The sequence below is a fragment of the Dermacentor albipictus genome, unplaced genomic scaffold, assembly GCF_038994185.2.
Source record: "Dermacentor albipictus isolate Rhodes 1998 colony unplaced genomic scaffold, USDA_Dalb.pri_finalv2 scaffold_21, whole genome shotgun sequence".
In the NCBI taxonomy this organism is placed as follows: domain Eukaryota; kingdom Metazoa; phylum Arthropoda; class Arachnida; order Ixodida; family Ixodidae; genus Dermacentor; species Dermacentor albipictus.
Genome location: NW_027225575.1, coordinates 4,645,714 through 4,659,749, shown reverse-complemented (window position 1 = coordinate 4,659,749; position 14,036 = coordinate 4,645,714). Strand labels below are relative to the sequence as shown.

The following is a 14,036-nucleotide window of genomic DNA, read 5'->3' as shown; positions in this document are numbered from 1 at the left end:
CGGCTTTTCGCCGGAGCAGATCGCCAGACACGGGCATCCTCCTAGCTACAATGGCACTCAGCCATATGTTCAGTGCCTCTTCTAGCTATGGATGGCTGCAGTTACAGAAATGTTTCTGCTTCCCTAGAGACACTTTTCTGCTGCCTCCAAGACCTTCCCCTTGTTTTTCATATAGTCTGAAACAGTCCGAGTTTGCTTAGAAAATGAAAACTCTCGAGCAACTTCGCATTTAAAACATAGCTGCTTTCTTCGCCATTGTGAGAGTCTGATAATTTCCATGTTTTAGAGCGCAGCTCTTAGGCACCCGTTCCTGCGTTTGGCATAAGCATCCCTCGGAACGAATGAGCACAGCGCAGGATGAAAGAGTGCACACTAAGCGCAGCAGGGTTAAAGACGGCGATAGCGAAGAGAATGCGAGGAAGAAAGCAAAGGAGGGTGCAGCGGGATCATGAGGCCGAAAGCGGAGGAGATCATGGCAAATGTGCAAGAACAAAGGCGTAGTATCGCAGAAGACTGACTCTGCAACGACAACCGCTGCGAGATAGTGCCAGAGTAGCGTGCCATCGTTTATTGACTGATGGCATGTGTCAAGCATGTCCACCAGTACCATATATGAAAACAAAGTGCTACATGGGCAAGGGTCTTCTGCCTGTGGTGGCTTCTGTGAATCAGGCCCAGGTGTCACCCACGCGCTGCCTCTCACGATCTCCAGATTAGCAAGGCAGTGGCATCATACTACATTCCGTGTACAATGTGCCACACGAGACAGATTGTCCGCACTAGCCAATACCGTATTTACTCGATTGTAACGCGCCCTCAATTGTAGTGTAACACACACGCATTTGCCGTAACCTAAAAAAGGAAAGTCCTTTACAGCACCATGCACCTCGTTTCATACAGAAATACAGCTTTCCCTCATTTGGAAAAGATAGCAAATTATTAGACAGCTATACGAAGTCAGGATAGTAGTCTTGTTGGCCTGCAAACATTCGGTTGCTAACAAAATTAACAAGCATGGTGGCAGGAACGCACAAGCAAACATAACACATCCCATTCGATGACTGTGGAAACTCGCTATCAAGACGTGAAGCGAGGAAGTGTAGTAGCAGGAGCTAGCAAACTGACCTTTGTGTTACCTCTCACTTCAATGCAAACTAAGTGGCGAGAACGCAATGCGGTACACCTAGACGCGTAAGCTCTGCCCCCGTTGCAGATAACTTCATGATGGGGGGGTTTGCGTGGACATGCCGTATGCAGCATCCGCTGAAGTAGAAAACCTCTCCTGCTTGCGCCACTCTTGCAGGCAAGTTTCGGGAACTCCGAACGCCCGTGGTTTGGCCCTATTTGTGTCCGTCTTCGCACACGTGATCACTTTCCTTTAATCGCAGCGTCATGATGAACTCGGCATGTCTTCACAGTTGGCAGTTCCATGCTGATAGAGCACACGAAATAAACAGGATGTCAGATGGTGGACTAACCTAAGGACACGTACAGCAGCACATGGGGGAAGCTGTGACAGCTAGGCTCGAAGCATGTGTGAAGTGGTTATTTGGAAATGCCAAGGGCGATATGGTACTGCAGATTTAGGGTCGTACTTGATTCTAATGCGCACACAATTTTTGGACCTTTTTTATCGGAAAGAAAGTGCCTGTAAGATTTGCATAAATACAGTATATGGCCAAATGAAAGCACTTGTAGCTCTTTGCCCAAATTTCATGTCAGGGAGCACTGCAATTGTCAACGAATTTTTTTTTTTGCATTGGTTGGTCCTTATGGCGCAGAAGGCATTTCATATTACGTAATGTATGGACGGATCCTGTAGAAGCAGATGAAGCCTAGCACACCAAGCAACAAACACTAGAACAGTGAGACTCAAATGTAGCAGTTGACCAGGCCTAGCTCAAGAAACAACTGACAACGCAAAGACGTGAATGCCAAGCACCAACTTCAAAGCTCAGTGGCTTGGCTTGCGGTTTGGTCAGGGTAAGATAGTCAAGAGATACTGAACTGGCTGAATCGAAAACACTGCGGCCATCACATGCCGCTAACAAAACATAGCCTTTGAAATCGGCTATTGTAACTTGGAGGCATCCATTGCTGCTGTGTGGATTTTACCACTACCTATTATGCCATACCCAGCACACCCTTTCAGTGCTGGCAACCTAGCAAACATAGGTGACAGCTTGTCATCGTGTTCGATGTCGCGCCTTATCAGGCAGCTGGAGCCCAAAAAATTGAACGGCGTGCTGTAGGGCAGGGCATCCGAACCATCGGTCATGATTATACATTACTTCAATTGAACGAGTGGCGGTGCCGTGAAGGTGCCCACATTTTCAGCATCCAGATTAATGGTCAGCGACTGTATACCCATACCAGATGCTCAGTTGTACCCCTGGCACACAGTGATACTAACACCAGATTTCGCTTGAGCAGTTCTAGTACGAAACATTAGAGAAAACAAACATTAGGGCACCCTGAAAAAAAAAAGAATTTATATAGAACAACCTTCGCCATCAATGGCAAATGAGAATGCCTCTCCACATGAGACCTCCACGCAGCCAGAGAGGCCAGGCACTGGGGCAGGGGCCACCTGGTCTTCATTACCAGCAGGCACAGATTCCCCGAGTCCAAGCCGGCCGTAGTCCTTGCGGCCGAGGGTGAAGATCGAGCCTTCCTCACTCAAGAGCAGCGTGTGGTGCTGGCCTCCGCTGACAAGTTGCCACGTGGGACAACAGAAGCGTCAGGTCACATCAGGTTCGTTCGATTCACCTGCGCCATTGTCAACTGGTTCACAGCAATGCACGAGAGAGAAGTGAAGAAACTGTGCAGCTTAACTTCAGCAGTAGAGACACACGCGACACTTGAAACGAAAAATTGGGTGCACACGTGGTGCAGGCAGTATGCTTTGTCCGCCCAAAGTGCACCACCCATATCAGGTTGAGAGGTCCCAAACCACAGGTATTATTATTATTATTCAAAAGAACCTTACAGGCCCTATGGAAGGGCATAAAGTAAGGGGGGCACATTAAACAGTAAAAGGTATAAAAAGTACAAATTTCCAATAGGAACAGTGCTATCAAAAGATTAACACGTTACACAATATTGAAGGCAATAGGAATACAAAGCAATATATGAAGGCACACGAACACTTGTTACTGTTAACAGAGCAAAGGAATACAGTTTATGAAAATGATATACAACATGGCAAAAAAATGCACGATAACTTACACTAGATTGGTCACTCGTGAATGGTATTAGATGGGAAAAGCATGAGTAACTGAGAGCGGAACGTGTCGAGATTAGATATGGAGGCTATGTTATCAGGGAGGTCATTCCAGAGACGGATGGCACGTGGTAGTGCCGGTCAGCCTTTGAGGTGTGAACACACCCCGCATTGTGCATGAATGATTTAATTATGGGGATTCATGCGCCAAAACCACAATTTCATTATGAGGCACGCCGTAGTGGGGGACTCCGGATTAATTTTGACCACTAGGGAATCTTTAATGTGCTTCCAATGCAAGGGATACGAGTGTTTTTGCATTTCGCTGCATTGAAGTGCAGCCACTGTGGCTGGGCTTTGATCCCACGACCTCATGCTTAGCAGCACAGCACCGTAGCCCCTATCCCACCACGACAGGTTATGCCTTGCTAATAAGCTTGTTCATAGTAACATTGCATGACTGTACACAAACGAATAACCTACTTATGCCCTTGACAGGTGGTCAATGGTCGAGGCACAGAAATAATTTGGCCACTCTCGTAGGACCTGTGTGCCTGTACACCAAACTGGTGGTAGTTGTTTAGACCAAAACCCAACAGCTGGCCAGTTTCACGCGGCCGTGCATATGTGGCATATGCTCCAGCCCATATCCTGTCGAAGGCTCGTGTCTTGCAACCTGGACATGATGCAACAATGGATACCAGTGGTAAACAAACACAAATGATCTAAGGGGAGGAAAAAAACAAGGGCTAGGAGCTCCGCTGGTGGCTAATTTATTTGAAGGGAAGCTGAAGAGTTTTCCCAGAAAAAATGAGTGATGAGCTGTACGTAATGGTTTTCAACCCCCCGAATTCGAATATCGCATTGAAATTGAGCGAAAGAAAGCACAAGCATATTTTATTTCGACAAAAAGTGCAGCAGCAGGCTCGGGCAACTCGCGCGCCTCGTTTCCGCCTGTGATTGGTTGGGCACCCTCGCGACGTCAACATTGGTGTCTGTCCGGACCGGCCGCTGCCATCACTATTGAAGTACGATGCAAGGTGGTTTGGCGAGACGGTAATGGTAAATTTCGAGAGCTTGCGTTCCTCTGAGGAGTTCGGCATTGCTTCCTACATGTATACGTAGCCGGCCTCTACAAAAAGCAAAATATGCTGGTAATAAGCAGTACTTTCGACGCGAACGAAAGCGAAGTGTTAGCATCTCGTGTTAGAAATTTTCTTTGGCGAGTTTGTTTTTTGCAAAGCTGTATTCAGCGATCTAGTGAGTTCTTTCTGGGCAAACAACTGTACTGTTATGTTCCCACATGCCTCCTCGTGGAACGTAAGGAGGGATGCGATCGTCGGCATTTGTGCGGTGCCCCAAAGCTGTCAGCAGTCTACACAAACGGTTTACATGCAGGAAAAGTTTTCCGGCTCTCGTAGCACGTGTAGTGGCCTTCATCAGTGCGCTATCGGCACGCTACTCGTCACCGGAGCGTAAAGGCGGAGAGTTCCGTCGGCTACGTAAGACAGCCAGTTTCTCTCTGTGCGCGAGGGGGACGGCAGCGTCCTGGCGTGCGCCGGCTTTCAAACACATGAGAACTTTACACTTGCACTGCATTATGGTAGCTGCACGTTGGCTGTTTCACAACACACATGCGAATAGAAAAATAACGGCGGTTTGCGACGAAACATGCGTCAATTGTGGGAGATGAACATGTGCCTTCCGTTCAGCGTGCTAACACGAAGGAGCTAGCAATAAATCAAAATCCAGGTTTGGACGAGTTTGTGCATTCATAAGGTCTTCCAAGACCAGTTACCGTCCGCCCGCCCGCACCCGTCCCGCCTTTGTGCCTTCATAGCCCCGACCTTTTCGCGCTGCGTTTAGAAAGCCTGCTAACAGAAAGTCGTGCTCTCACTCATTCACGCATTACAGATAAACTCTGGTAGTAAACGTCGTCATGGAAGTGGTTAGAGCACAGCACTGTCGTTCATGAGCGCTTGAATTTCTTTCGATTCACAGCAGCCTCCCACAGCTGCAAGCTTCTTGTCTTGCGGGGAGTAATGGAACATCATCGCGGCCGCTGGTGTTTGTGCAACCGTAGGCTGCACAGAACGCCGGCATGATTGGCCCACCACTTCAATTGATGCTGCGCACGTCAACTACCACTCTACATACACACAAACAAAAGAATGCAGGCTCGAGCGAGGCAGATTATGACGGCACGCATGCAGAAACAAGCGTGGTCAGGCACGGTCGCGGAGACTGCAAAGGAGCGGAACACCAGAGTGACGTCACTAGGTTGCGGTTTCCGGTCTCCGCTCACATCGTCAGCAGCAGCGCGCGGAGCTCGACAGGGGGCGGAGCGAAAGTGCAATTTTAACGGGCAATTATGTTGTTCCTAAATGAAAAATCTCGCCCAAAATTTTATGTTCATGGTTTACAGGGCTCCCGCATCAGTATATGAGCGTCTTATTCAATTCAACAGACTGTTCAGCTTCCTCTAATTATTTGCTTTACCTTCAGTACTGCCAGTGTCTTGCAAGACATATGTCACATATGCACAAAGAAATGATCAGTGCAAACAGAATGGAAAAGAAAAGAAGAAAATTTGGTGCCACTGGAGATAAAAAATAGCATACAACTTTGCATACATCATTAAAATAATTTATTTCACAAAGATTGAGTGATCTAACATTGCACAACACAACAATACACATGTACTTGAATAATTAGTTTCTGTTGTGTGTTTACTGTTAATATCCACAGCACTTTTTTGTTTTTAATATTAGCATTAGATGGCCTCTATGCTAACAGTATTGACTATTTCATTTTCTTTTACAATCATAATGCATAATGGCTGTTATAGCTTACAATACTATGAACATTCTATTTTTTTTTTCATTTCTTCTGCTGCAATTGTACACAAATATGCACCTAAACTAGCTTTGGCTATTGGCCCAACATTTTTCTGGGCAATGGATACGTACATGAAGGAAAAAAATGAAATTAATTATGAGGGCAATTAAATACAATTCAATTCTGCATTGAATGTAATTCTGGGGATTTATGTGCCAGAACTACGATTTGATTATGAGGCACGCCGTAGCGGGGGACTGGATTATTTTCACCAACAAGGGATCTATAACATATGCCACCAATGCATGGGACAGAGGCATTTTTGCATTTTCATCATCATCATCACCAGCCTGGTTACGCCCACTGCAGGGCAAAGGCCTCTCCCATACTTCTGCAACTACCCCGGACATGTACTAATTGTGGCAATGTTGTCGCTGCAAACTTCTTAATCTCATCCGCCCCTTGCTACACTTCCCTTCTTTTGGAATCCAGTCCATAACCTTAATGACCATCGACTATCTTCTCTCCTAATTACATGTCCTGACCATGCCCATTGTTTTTTCTTGATTTCAACTAAGTAGTCATTAACTCGCATTTGTTCCCTCACCCAATCTGCTCTTTTCTTATCCCTTAATGTTGCACCCCTCATTCTTTCCATAGCTCGTTGCATCGTCCTCAATTTAAGTAGAACCCTTTTCACAAGCCTCCAGGTTCCTGCCCCGTAGGTGAGTACTGGTAAGACACAGCTGTTATACACTTATCTCTTGACGGATAATGGTAACCTGCTGTTCATTATCTGAGAAAGCCTACCAAACGCAGCCCAGACCATTCTTATTCTTCTGATTATTTCAGTCTCATGATCCGGATCCGCTGTCACTACCTGCGCAAAGTGGATATGTATTCCCTTACCACTTCCCATGCCTCGCTACCTATCGGAAACTGCTGTTCTTTTCCGAGTCTGTTAAACCCACCCTTCTGCCTTGTCTTTCCATGCCAGTGAGCATGCATTGCAGTTTGTCCGCTGAGTTTCTAAGCAAGGGAATATCGTCAGCGAATCGCAAGTTACTAAGGTATTCTCCATGAACTCTTATTCCTAATTCTTTCAAATCCAGGTCTCTGAATATCTCCTGTAAGGAGTCTGGGAATATTATTGGAGAGATAGTATCTCCCTGCCTGACGCCTTTCTTTATTGGGATTTTGTTTCTTTCTTTACGGAGGACTACGGTGGCTGTGGAGCCGCTATAGATATCTTTCAGTGTTTTTACATATGGCTCGTCTACACCCTGATTCCATAATGCCTCCATGACTGCTGAAGCTTCGTCTGAATCAAACGCTTTCTCGTAATCAATGAAAGCTATATATATAAGGGTTGGTTATATTCCGCACGTTTCTCGATCACCTGATTGATAGTGCGAATATGGTCTATAGTTGAGTAGCCTTTATGGAATCCTGCCTGGTCTTTTGGTTGACAGAAGTCTAAGGTGTTCCTCATTCTATTTGCGATAACCTTAGGAAATACTTTGTAGGCAATGGACAGTATGCTGATCGGTCTATAATTTTTCAAGTCTTTGGCGTCCCCTTTCTTACGGATTAGGATTATGTTTGCGTTCTTCCAGGAATCCGGTACGCTCGAAGTCATGAGGCATTGCGTATACAGTTTTGTATACGCAATGGTATACGCAAGGTGGCCAGTTTTTCTAGAACAATCTGCCCACCATACTTCAACAAATCTGCTGTTAGCTGATGCTCCCCAGCTGCCTTCCCCCTTTCCATAGCTCCCAAGGCTTTCTTTACTACTTCTGGCGTTACTTGTGGGATTTCGAATTCCTCTAGACTATTCTCTTCCATTAGCTTCGTGGGTGCCACGTGTAGTGTATATATCTCTATAGAACGCCTCAGCCACTTGAACTATCATCTATATTAGTAATGATATTTTGCATTTCGCCCCCATCTAAATGCAGCCACCGCAGCCAGGATTTGATCTCGCAACCTCGTACTTAGCAACGCAACACACAATTCAGTTCCAATGTAGTTAATGAAAACATTAGAAATTTAAGTCGAACAGTAAAGCGCAATGATTCGTAATACAGTCAAACCTGTTGATAACTAACTTGCCAGTTCTGCGAAAAGTGGTCGTATCAGTAGTTCGTTATACATGGAATCGGCTTTGAAAATGTTCAAAAAGTGACCGCACTGAAGCTGGAATCGGCAGTTGCTATTTGGTAGCACTTTGGTCCTAAAAGGAGATTTTAAGTCATTTTTGTTCCTGGTGCATTCTCATGCCTAGCTGCGAATTTCCGTTAGAAGCTTCCATCTAAAAAAATGAAATGTGGCACCATAGCTCTTTCAAAACAGCACCCAGTTCCAAGCACCTGTCATTAAAAAACTGCAAGTGCAGCCACCATTGTTTGGTCGAGAGCTTGCAATATATTTTATTACCAGCAAGAAAATGATCGTATTCTGCATAAGAGAACGAAGGATTCTAGTTCATCAGAACGTAAGTTTCGGAAACTACTGTGGCATGCCATCATTCTGCAAAGGTCCACTAAAGTTATCCATGCCTGTTCGGGCATCTCATTGCAAACCGTTACCAGCAATCAGCAACGCGTAAACAAAGCGTCACTGAACCGTGATCTGGTAACAGTGTAGTAACTGCTGATGCTTTGCAAAACATTGAATGGCGGCAGCAAGCCAACTCTGGCTGCGTGAATATCAGCAGCAATTACAGGAACGCATGAATGGCTGTTGTTCCCATCATGGAAAGACATTGATGGTCGCTCCAAATTGCTGAAATAAGCGTAATGCACATGGCGCCGCACAGACAACTGCGCAAAAACAAGAGTGCTGCCGTTGTGGCATACGATATTGCACCAGTGCATGCACCATGCCGCTTACGCTGTATGCCTCCTCCTCCTCCCTGGAGACCTGCCTAAACACGGGCAACTTTCACGGCTTCCGAAATCTGCACGCGGCTGTTGCTCACTCATCTCGAAGGCTGTGCCATCGTGACGGTTTGTCCAGTGCGGGGCGCAAGCTGCCATGCACTCTCTTTTTATTGTGACTGGGCTCAAAGCGTTCGTTGTAACAATATGGCGATTTAAAGAATGTTCGTTATATCTGGAAGCAGTTTCAATAGGCATGGTCAGCAAATCGTAAATAAATTGAAATGTGGTCATTATAGCCGATAGATGGTTATATGTGGGTTCGACTGTACTGCAGTAGAGCTTCATTAAACTGTATCCGTTTAAACAGTAGTTTCGTTTTAAAAGTAGTAAAATCAAATCTCCGACTCAGCGGCCACTGAGCATAATGCGTCTTATATCTGCATAAACTGCACCAGCTTACTGTACGCATGTTGGTTAACACATAGTGTTTCCATATTTCATCACACAATCACGGGGGTACGTCACACAATCACTGGTGCAGTGGTACGTTGGCCTGGTAGAACAACGAGCCTCACAGATCAGAACGGCTTCCAAGCGCAAACGCAAAGGGTGCTTGGAAAGGCGACGCCACATCAACATCATTTCGGCGCCATGCCAGAGAGTTGCATTGTGGCGTCATGCCGAAACTTCGACACAAACCACGTGCTCAGCATAGAAGAAAAATTGGACATCCAACATGCTATTGAACAATGGCACGAAATAGTCGGCACTGGCACGCGATAACGATCTACCGTTGGCTACTGTGTGTAGCATTTGGAATGCGAAGGCGGAGCTGCTCAGCAGTGCTGCTGCGACCACAAAAAGATGTTGGACATGAGTCTCAACTTTTAGAGGTTTAGTTTTTCGCCATCCTTGCGTTGGTTGCCAAAGGGTCAGCTAACGACAGTGATGAGGACAACATGACAAGCGACAGCACGGGCTATTCAGGCCCAACAGTGGCAGAAGTTACATCCTTACGTACGGCATTACGTCAACTTGATTCGGGTACTTTCAGAAAGGAGGCTGGCAGAAAAGCTGGCTCGCAGCTTAAGGGGGACATGGTGAATAGAGTTATCCTTAACTATTTCTGAACCAAACTTGATAAAAGTTGGCATGCCTGTTTAGTATCTTCTCCATATTTTAAAATTTCATTACATAATTAAGAAAACAATGTCTTTTCTTCTTAACTACAACAGATAAATAACAGTCCCACAAAAATATACAAATGACATGAATAAATAGCAGAAAGCACATGACATGATTGGGTCAATATTTCTTACTTTAGAGTACATGGAACTCCATTGTTTTGAACATGGCCATGCATTGGTCACACAAGACAAATTTTGAAAACATAAAAGAAACTTGAAGTGCTCCTTATGTTGTGTGCTCCAAACATTTAACTTCATGATGCAAAAATAATTATTCTATTTGCGATAGCTACTGAAGTATCATGGTAAACGTCTTGTTGTGGATTCAAAATCAGTATTTTGCAAAAATAAAAACAAATGACTCACCCTCCCTATAGTTATAAAATTAATATATTTGGGCTTAAGTATCAGCATACGAGATAAGAAGCTTGGCAGATTAAGATAGATGCAGAATCTTGGTAGATGCAGAATCCAAATATGCTATTTCGCGAAGCTCAATTTTTTGGTAACTTTTTAGGCCTAAAGACCTATGTCCCCCTTAAGCGAGTTTGAAGCCGCTGTCGTTGCTGCTAGGCCGCCATGGCATCGAATGAAAATAAGACTTTTGTTGCGCAAAGTGAATAAATACAGCATGTTTTCTGCCCTTTCATCGCACTCTTGCTGAGTTCTGTTCTTGAAAGGCAAGTGGGTGATCTCATGCCATTTCAGTTAAGCAGCACTATCGTTTAGTACGCACTTTTTCAAAGCTCTGGCCAACTACGGTTTAACCAGTCCTTTTTCAGACTCCTTAGGGAACTTGAATCTATAAGAAAAAAAGTTCATGTATACCTTTTACTATCCCCAAGGGCTCAAACCATTCAGGCCTGTGTTAAATACAGTAGACTCGTTAAACAGAGCCTCAAGGGACTGGATAAATATGTTCCGATAAACAAGAGTTCCATTAAATGAGAAAGATGTGCAGGCGTGCAGCACAGTATGCAATACACCGTTTTAACGCTGTTATCGATGTTAGGCATCAAGGAGTATATGTACGTAGCAGCTAGTTCATCCGTGGTTTGGGCGCGGTCGGCAACTTCTGGATTCACTAGGCTTCGCTAGTTTTGGTTTATAGGAGGCACCGGGACTCATTAAAACAGATACATCACTCTTGCTACTAGAATCAGTGGCTGCATTAGCATAAGGTAGTGGTGATGGATCACAATTTCTCTGATGGCATGCTACAAGGCGCTAATTATTTCTGTCATCTATGGCGCGAGTGGCAGTGCCGTGAAGCTGCCAGGACTGCGCATGCTATACATTACGTACTTATATTAAATTTTTGCTGGCTTGAATCTAATTGCCACCGTTCTTTACGGATGGCGTTTTGCTAATAGGACAAGTGCCTTAAAAATGATTTTTGAAAATTTTTCTGTAAAGAAACAAATACTTTAGAGCTTGCTTCTGTAGTTACGTCTGCAGTTCATGTACTCCCGGTACAGGAACGAAAGTTTTTTCTATTATATAAATATAAAACCAACCAATTTAGACGCTGTCATTCCGTTTAAAGGGAAGGTGAAAGGTTTTCCAGAAAAAATTAGTGAACATGTGTACATAATGGTTTTCAACCCTCCGAATTCGAATATCGTACCGAAATTAAGCGAAAGAAAGCGCAAATATATTTTATTTCGACGAAAAGTGCAGCAGCGGACACGCCCAGCTCGCGCGTCTCGTTTCCGCCTGTATTTTGTCGGGCGCCTCGTGACGTCAACTCTAGTGACCGACCGCTGCCGCTACACATGAAGCGCGATGCCAGGTAGTTTGGTGCTGTAATGAAAAATTTAGAGAGACTGCGTTTTTCTGAGGAGTTCGGCGTTACTCCCTACATGTACGAGCCGATTGCGAAGAGCCGGTCTCTCGAATAAGCAAACGATGCTGGTGCGAGCAGTGCTTTCGACGCGAACGAAAGCGAAGTCTTGGGATCTCCTCGTGTTGGAAATGCTCTTTGGTGAGTATGTTTTTTGCAAAGCGATCTAGTGATCTCGCCGATCTTTCGCCGATCTAGTGAGCTCGTTTACGGTCAAACAACTGTAGTGTTGTGTTCCTGCATGCCTCCTCGTGGAATGTAAGCGGGGATGCGATCGTTGGCATCTGTGCGCTGCTCAAAGCTGTCGGCTATCTACAAAGACGGTTTAAACGCGTGAAAAGCTTCCCGCTTCATGCAGTACGTGTAGTGACCTTCATCTGTGCGCAATCCGCACACTACTCGTAACCAAAGTCGTAAAGGCGGCGAATTCCGTCGGCTACGTGAGACGGTCAGTTTCTCGCTGTGCCCTAGAGAAGGGGGGAGCGGAGCGTCCTGGCGTGCTTCGGCTTTCCAGCACATGCAAACTCTTAATTTGCACTGCGTTATGGTAGCTGCATGCAGGCTGTTTTACAACACACGTGTAAATAGAAAATTCGCAGCGCTTTGCGACGAAACCTGCGTCAAGGGCGGGAGATAAACATGCACCTTCCGTTCAGCGTGCTAACACGAAGGAGCTCGCAGTAAATAAAAAACCAGGTTTGGGCGAGTTCGTGTATTCATAAGGCCTTCAAACACCAGTTAATAATAATATTTGGGGTTTTACGTGCCAAAACCACTTTCTGGTTATGAGGCACGCCGTAGTGGAGGACTCCGGAAATTTTGACCACCTGGGGTCCTTTAACGTGCACCTAAATCTAAGCACACGGGTGTTTTCGCATTTCGCCCCCATCGAAATGCGGCCGCCGTGGCCGGGATTCGATCCCGCGACCTCGTGCTCAGCAGCCCAACACCATAGCCACTGAGCAACCACGGCGGGTTAAATTCAAACACCAGTTATCAGTCTGCACTTGTGCCGTCTTTGTTTTCGTTTCTCCGATCTTTTCGCGCTGCGTTTAGAAAGCCTGCTAGTGGCAAGTAGTCCTCTCTCATTCTGTGGCGATATACAGCAACTGCGCGTTGACTACCACTCTACATACACGCAGACGCACCAACAAAGGAATGCAGGGTCGATCGAACCAGATTACGATGGCACGCACGCAGAAACAAGCGCGGTCAGGCACGGTCGCGCAGGCTGCGAAGGAACAAAACACTAGAGTTGACGTCACAACACCGCGGTTTCCGGTCTCTGCTCGCATCGTCAGCGTCAGTAGCAGCGCGTGGCATTCAACGGGGGGCGGAGCTACAGCGCAATTTTAACCAACGATTACGTCGCTCTTAATTTAAAAAAAAACAAAATTTTACCTAGATGGTTTATAAGGCTCCCGCATCCGTATATGAGCATCTTATTGAATTCGGCAGACTATTCAGCTTCCCTTTAATGGGCAGTTCCATTTAACTGATTTCCATTTAGCGAAATTGTACTGTAGCTTTGAAGGCCTGCCAGTACATTTTTTAGGCATCCTGGTGCTCGTGCTGCGAGAGGAGGTGGCGGGTGTATGCGTGTGTAACTAAAGAATAGATAATGTCTCTCTCGACAATGGCCCCTTGCCACCCTTGGTATGCTTCACCACAATAAACCGTATATGCTTGACCACGTAGCACCACTGTATGCAGGCGAAGCTGACTTTTTGGGAATCGGCATTATGTAATGTTTGACCCTTGCAGTGCTTTCCACCCTTCAAAGCCATCGGCAAGGATGACAAGGTCGACGCCCTTGCTTGCAGTGGCAGATCATTTTAGAAGAGTCCTGAACCACCGGTCAGGCTTGGCAAGAAAACGCAGTGCGCTGTAGCACACACTGCTGTGAACATCTCAGCCAAATTTTACAATGTGCATGGCCTGTGGAGCTCCCAAGCTGAGCATGAACTTACATATATTTCTCAAAAACTATACGAACAATGCCCTCTTACCGTCTCTAAAGCTGCTGGTGGTTTGTATATGTCGTCCTATGCGAAATTCCA

The 14,036-nt window shown here is 45.7% G+C and overlaps 1 pseudogene; it reads right to left on the bottom strand.

The window, feature by feature from the left end:
* The window catches only part of LOC135918716 (regulator of chromosome condensation-like), a 55,221-nt pseudogene that overhangs the window by 12,264 nt on the left and 28,921 nt on the right, over nucleotides 1-14,036 (bottom strand).